General features: G+C 26.8%; 1 long non-coding RNA gene across 2 annotated transcripts in view; it reads left to right on the forward strand.

The window, feature by feature from the left end:
• The first annotated feature begins 5,478 nt into the window (after positions 1-5,478).
• LOC130798497 (uncharacterized) overlaps positions 5,479-7,110 on the forward strand; it is an 8,942-nt gene continuing 7,310 nt past the window's right edge. The window contains exon 1 of one of the 2 annotated variants that reach the window (XR_009039059.1): positions 5,479-5,645. This is a non-coding gene — a long non-coding RNA (uncharacterized LOC130798497). The remainder of the gene's footprint in view (positions 5,646-7,110) is intronic. The other variant, XR_009039060.1, reaches the window with a different exon arrangement.

Raw genomic sequence — 7,110 nt, forward strand, 5'->3', positions numbered from 1 at the left:
TAGATTTTTACTTCTTTTAAGTTATACTCATGTTTCTTTTTGTTTGTCCTTCTTACTTTTTGGACGTATTTTATTAGAGTTCTGGTATCTCTTAGTCTGCATCATAAAAAATTATAAAAATTATAAATTAAAATTATTTGCATCAGGACGAATTTAACAAAATCTCACATGAATATATTTTATTTTCAATGTATACGTCAAAAATCAAATTTAAATTTCTCTTTTCTAATTTTAAATTATTTTTAAGTTACTATTTTTGAAAAAAAAAAATAGTTATGTAAATATGATTCAATCTTAAACTTAGTATGAGTATTAATTTCACATATTGAATCATCTAAGTTAATTTTTATTTATTATAAAAAAATTGTAAATTTTTGCGCCTTTTATTTATTTAATAATTTATTAGTTAGATTTTCACCAATTACTAAAGAATTTATTTTTTCTTTTTTTTCGTATAGAAAATTCTCATTATCTAGACGTATAAAATAGGTGAATATAGTATTTCTTTTGATCATCATTTTATACAAAGCCTAAAAGGCCACGTATCTTTGTTAAATAGTACAATGAAATTAAAAAAGAAAAGAAGTAGTAAGTCATTTTATAAATTAAAAATAATGTAAAATAAATTGGACGAAATAAAATTACAAAAGTGTTAATTGGTAACTTGAGTGCACCATTCATGACTATGCATTAGTGAGTGCATAGAAGTGAAATCTTATGGGCAATGAAGTGTGAGTCTTAATGTGTATGTTAAATGTGGAGTTTAAGTGCGTGTTAAATGCATGAAGTTATGAGGCATTTAATAAGAGATTTAAACATGAGTGTAATGAAGATGAATTATAGCATGATGAATGATAGTTAATAAGAAGACTAAAAGGTTAAGATTCTTGTATGAGACATCTAAGTAATGAAGCATTGTCTTTGATTGAGCATTGAATTTAGTTTTTGACTCTTGATGTCCCTTGAAGTTGTTTATTGTATATTAATCATTGGCCTTAATTGTGTAATACTTATTAATTTACAAACCTTTATAAATAGAGGTCTCATATGCCATTGTAACATATCCACAAAATTACCGCAAGCCTAAACACAAAGCCAAATCTCTTCTCTATTGTAATTCTCCATTTAAGAGTTCTTTGAACTCCTTTATGATAATATAAGTGAGATACTACACACTGGAGGACGTAGTCTAAATTGGGTGAACCTCGTTAAATCTTTGCGTCATTTTTATTGGCTTATTATCTTCTAAAAACATTAATTCATTGAAAGTGTAATTTATTTATCATAAGAGTTTATACCCTCAATCTTAGTAATATTATAATTTAAAAATTCAAACTCTAATATAACATCTTTTCAATGATAAATAAATAGGATGAAAGGAGTAGAGTATTATCAATGAATAGGAAACTTGTAGTACAAGGCAGTTGGTAATACATCATCAAGACTCAAGAGCTATCAGTCAACAGTATCATCCACAATTTGATGACTTATTATTATTATTATTATTATTAATTATATTTATGATGAATTAAAAATTATTAACTTAAAATATAAGTTGGCATGAAAAATCAGAGGTTTTTTTGGGTCGGTGATGAGAATAAAAAATTATGTGAATAGATAAATGGTCAACTTTTGGCAGCTTCTGAAGGCTCCCAATAACTTTATTAATTTTTTTGTTCGGCAGCTAATTTGAGAAATGAGCTGGTGGACCATGAATTATTTTTTTGCATTATTATTTATTATTATAAAAATTATGTAAAGCAGCGAAATAATGGGCCCCTTGAGATGCTTTATATGGTTGGGTATCATCATGTGTTTCTCTCTCACACTGGCCCACTTATTATTCATCCCAATCTGTCTACTTTTCATTTTAACACCCCCTTAATTTTAAAAATAGGAAAATTAAAATTAAAGATTCCTGTATTTATCTTTTCGGATGATAAAAATCACATTATCAATTAATGTATACAAAATTAATTTTATATTATTATTTTTATATTTAAATACTTTTTTTAATTTTTGTTGTATTTTTAAGATTGTATATCTATATTCAAATTCTTCTTCTTGTCTACTCCATACGTTTTTTTTTTCTCATTTACTTTTAGCTTAAGCATAATTTTAAAACACATCTTGTTTTTCTTGTCTTAATATCTCTAAAACATCATAAAATTATAAAAAATATATAATAAAACACAAAATATTGTGAGAAATGATCTCTTTAAGAGACCAACCCTAATTTGGTGAGTCTATTATCATTTTTAGTTTAATTAAGCTTTGATGGGTTGGGCTTGAGGGACGTCTCTCAAAAAGACGGTCTCTCAGGACACCTGCTGATAATAAAAATGTATATATTAAGACGAATCTAACAAGATCTCATATGGATATATTTATCATTTATACATGTTTTAAAAATCTTAATCAAATTTATATATAAAGTATTAAACAACATATTTCAATTAATGGAAAGTAACAAAAAATACATAGATAAATAAATAATATAAATATAAGAATTTTTATATCAATTAAAAGGTGAGATTTTTATGGAGTATTAGATAGGATAAAAGTGAAAGGGTAAAAGTGAAATCTTCAAATTTTTATTTTCCTAAAAATAAAACAGATAATGCTTTTTTAAAAACAATCATATTTTTTTGATTTTACTAATATAAAAGTTTGTTAATTTAAGGTCTTATTTTCATCATCTCCTTTTTTATTAGTTTTTAAATTAAATCAAATTTGAAATACTAAATTTATCTCATCTCTTAAGTGTTTTTTTTTTAGATAGGGAGTATTTAATTTTAAGGTAAGAAAAACATTCATATATATATATATATATATATATATATATATATATATATATATATATATATATATATATATATATATATAATTTTCTGTTGTATTGAGCTATATATATATATATATATATATATATATATATATATATAATTTTCTGTTGTATTGAGCGCCGACTATTGAGGTGTGATATGAAGATGACTGGATTCGTTATGTAGTAGTATATTTTCTAAAAATAACAATTACACATTTTAGTGTTTCAATGTTGCATAAAGAAATATTCAAAATTTTCTGAAACGGTGTCATTGTGATATGTGTCTTATACTTAGGTTAAATAGTCTAATAATAGAAATTTTTAGCTTATGAGCTTTATATTTTGAGGTTGTCCCACCATAAAATGGTCTCATACTAGATGGGCTGAACGAAATATTAATGATTATATTTTTATGAGATTTTTACTTAAAATATCAAATATAAACCTAATAAGAACGTTATGATCTAGGGTGAATGAATTGGTAGTAATAGCCTTTTTTCTAATTCAATACTATTATTTTTTAGAGTTACAACTTATAAAGTAGGCTGAAAAAAAGAGAAAGTCAAAGAGACTAGTGAGAATCGAATATAGATACATTCTAAGAAGAGTGATACATATTTCAAATGAAACAAAATTCGATTTTCCATTAATTATATTTAAAAAACATTATTATATCTCTATGTATGAGTAACATACTAACATCATTAAGGATGATCTTAGTCAAATATGCTCTAGCCTTTATTTGTAAAAGAATTGGCTTATAATTTACTAATTCAATTAAATGTGCTTTAGCCTTGATTTATAGAGATGTCGCATAATTAATTTATTAGTTTCAATTAATTTCTTCTTTTTTTTAAAAAAACCCATTTTGTAAGTTTGTGTTTAGATTTAATGTTGTGGTAAATTTTTTGTTCTCTTAAAAAAAGAAATTAAGAAAAGTATTTGAATGTAATATTTCAAGAAACATTTTAACATAAAATTTAATGTAGACTTAGTTAGAGATATAAGGATTTTTGTTATTTGGTTAGTAAAATGCTTATGAATTTTTTTATTTTTTTATTTTTTAGGATTAAGCATGAAAATGTTGACATATTTAGGGTAAGACAATGATGATTTCATTTTTTTTAAATAAATATTATTGAAATTTAATCGATCTTATGTAATAAATATCGGTGTATTATTATTTATATGACTTTACCAACTAAACTAACTGACATCTATAATATTACGTTTATATTTATATTCACATTATTCACATGATTTTATTGTCTTTCTACGTATGTTGAAGGTACTTTTTTCAATTAAAATGTACGATTATTATTGATTTCGCTTGTCTCCTCTCTCAATGTGCAACTTTGGTTTACATGTCCTTAAAAGTGTGTTTGAACATAATCACACATACATACAAAGAACAAAGAAAAATCTAAGGTTTTAATAAAAACACTTGAAATCATAAAAATCTTAGATTGGGCCACAAGGCCCCAACTAAACTAACTGGGTTACACATATTGGGTTAATTCAACTTATCGAGGTTGCAAGGTTGCAAATTTGCAATACTAAATAGTAGGGTCATTTCACGGAATCCATTTGTGTAGTTTGACCCATGTATTGGGCCGACCCATTATATATTTTTTAAAATATTATAATTAGGTATTAAGAATAATGTAAGTAGATATTTAAGATATTGAAAGTAGACATTAAGAATATGGTAAGTAAGCATTAATGATAATGTAAGTAGACATTAAGAATACGGTAAGTAGACATTAATCTTTAATGGGCCGAGCTTGAGATATGTCTCTTAAAGAAACGGTCTCTAGAGACATGGTACCCCTAAGTTTTTGCACTTTATCAAAGGTACCCATATGTTTTTTCGATTATTAATGGTAACCTCGTGTTATCGAGCGTCTTACAATCGTAACATTTTCTAATTTTTTTCGTCCAAAATCGTTAACTTTTCTTCTTTTTCTTTTATTTTTTAATTTTAAAAAAATTAACGTTTTTTGACGGAAAAAATTAGAAAAGGTTACGGTTGTAAAACATTAAAAAGCTTTGTGGGTTGGGCCTGCAAGATGTCTCTCAGGAGATCGACTGTTTATGAATAGTATTAAATGAAAAGAGAATGAATTGTGTGGATGAAATTAAAAGAGACTTAAAATGTATTGATAACATTAAAAAAAAAGTTGTGAATTGTTATTTAAAAATAAAAATGACACTTTGGGCAAAATAAAAATAAAAATAAAAAAGTACAAAATAAATAGTGAATTATTGTCTAAAAATTTAAAAAATACAAAATAAGTAGAATAGATCAAACTGACAATTAATGCAAAATGGATGGGGCATAAAGTAAAAATTTGGGCAATGTCATTCAGCTAGTTTTGGACATTTTTTGTGTTTTCTGGGTATTTTCAATTTTGATCTTAAATGTACCAATTTTGACAATTAAAGGTCTTATTTTTCAAAATTAATAACTTTAAGGTCAAAATTGATAAATATTATAAAAATTATAATATTATTACACACGTGAATTGGTCCAATCCAAATTGACTCGTCCAAGTTTTTGTGATGTCATTTCATGTACTCAAAAATCGGGTCAAGTACTCCACTAGCCCGAGAGAATAATGGACCGCCTAAGGCCCTAAAGCACTGAAGTTCTGAAAAGTGTTGACTGTTGTACTGTTACACCGTCAATTCGGATTCTCTTTCCTCTGTCCAGTTTACTTCCCGCAATTGCATAATATTTCCATCAGAGTTTCCCGCAATTCCTGCATAATCAAAGATTTATTTCCCAAACAGCAATTCAAAATTGGATTCCCAGAAGGTATGATTTTGCATTTGGAACAAAATTTCCTTCTATTTACGTTGCTCAGTTTGATCCTTAGTTACAGCTTGACTCTTAATTTTTTTTTATGAAAATAGTTCATTAATTTCACTCATATTTGGAACTTTAGAAGAATTAGATAGTAATAAATGATTGTTTTGCTAGAAATTTTGAAATTTGACATTGATTATACTCATTTTCTTGTATGTTACAGTTTGAATTATGTTTATTTGCAAAGAGGTTTAATAGGGTTTTGAAAATATTGCAATTTTGTTGAAGGGTTTTATTGGTGTGATTTTTTTCGGCAAGAGTTGTCCAAAATGCTATATATATATATATGATCAATTGAAGGGAGTGGTTATTTGCTGAGCTGGGTTAGTTTAAGTGATATTAGGGATTTTCAACTTCATTGTCAGAGTATTCTTATTTAATTGCCTTGTTGAATTTTTAGCATTAAATAGTTTATACTTTGGTGTGTCTAGCATTAATGCTGATTGTGAGATCTGAAATTCAGGAATTTGGATTAATTAGGATTTTATATAATGATCTATCAATCAACTTGCTCTTTAAATAATTTTGTAGTACAGTGCAGTGTTGGTTGGTCAATTTGGTTGTAGAAAATTTGTGTTTAATGTCTCTGATTCGGGCAATCGCGCACATAATGACTAATTAGGGATTAGGATCTTGCTTTATTTGATTGGTTTTGATTTGGGAACATGCTCAGGAGGTGAAATTCTATTCTTAGCAAGGTGGTAGAACAAATAAAGAAAAGATTGGAATGGTATAAGAGGTTGCTGATCTAGGACTAATGAATGTTTTAGTTGCACATGCTGTTCCAGGTTAAATGGTTTGGCTTGGACATACTAGATGGTGATAGAATCACTATCTTACTGTACTACGGTGTACCTTATAGTGAACGTTTAGGCCGAGTGAGTTACTTATAGTCAGTAATGATGGTGATCTTAATTTTTCTAATCATATGCAGTTTAGTATCTGAATTTGTTGTAACCAATACATGCTTCATGATCTAATAGCGAATGTAGGTGACAAAAGCCTGTAGACTGTATCACCCTTGCCTAGCCAGATGAAGTTGGATTGTTGTCCTCTATTATATAATGCTTTTTGTGGAAGTTGTTGGAAGATGAACTTGCTAAACATGCATCTCTCTAATTAAATGTCGGAAACTGTTAGAGCAAATGTTCTTTCAATGAAGATCTAACTATAAAGAATAAGAAATATTGCAAAATGTAAAGAAAAACAAACAAACACACCAAGAATTGGAAGGTGGGAAAATCCTAATATCAAATTGATATTAGACTATAAAACCCACCTAATGAATGAAGACAATTGTATTGATTAGTTCTTGATTACATACACTAATCAATTTTAACGATGGAGAATGAAAAACTATAGAGATTACAAGAGTAAATTAAAAACCCCGGAATTCACTCAAGAACCCTAATCT

The sequence above is a fragment of the Amaranthus tricolor genome, chromosome 13 (assembly GCF_026212465.1).
Source record: "Amaranthus tricolor cultivar Red isolate AtriRed21 chromosome 13, ASM2621246v1, whole genome shotgun sequence".
NCBI classification, from domain to species: domain Eukaryota; kingdom Viridiplantae; phylum Streptophyta; class Magnoliopsida; order Caryophyllales; family Amaranthaceae; genus Amaranthus; species Amaranthus tricolor.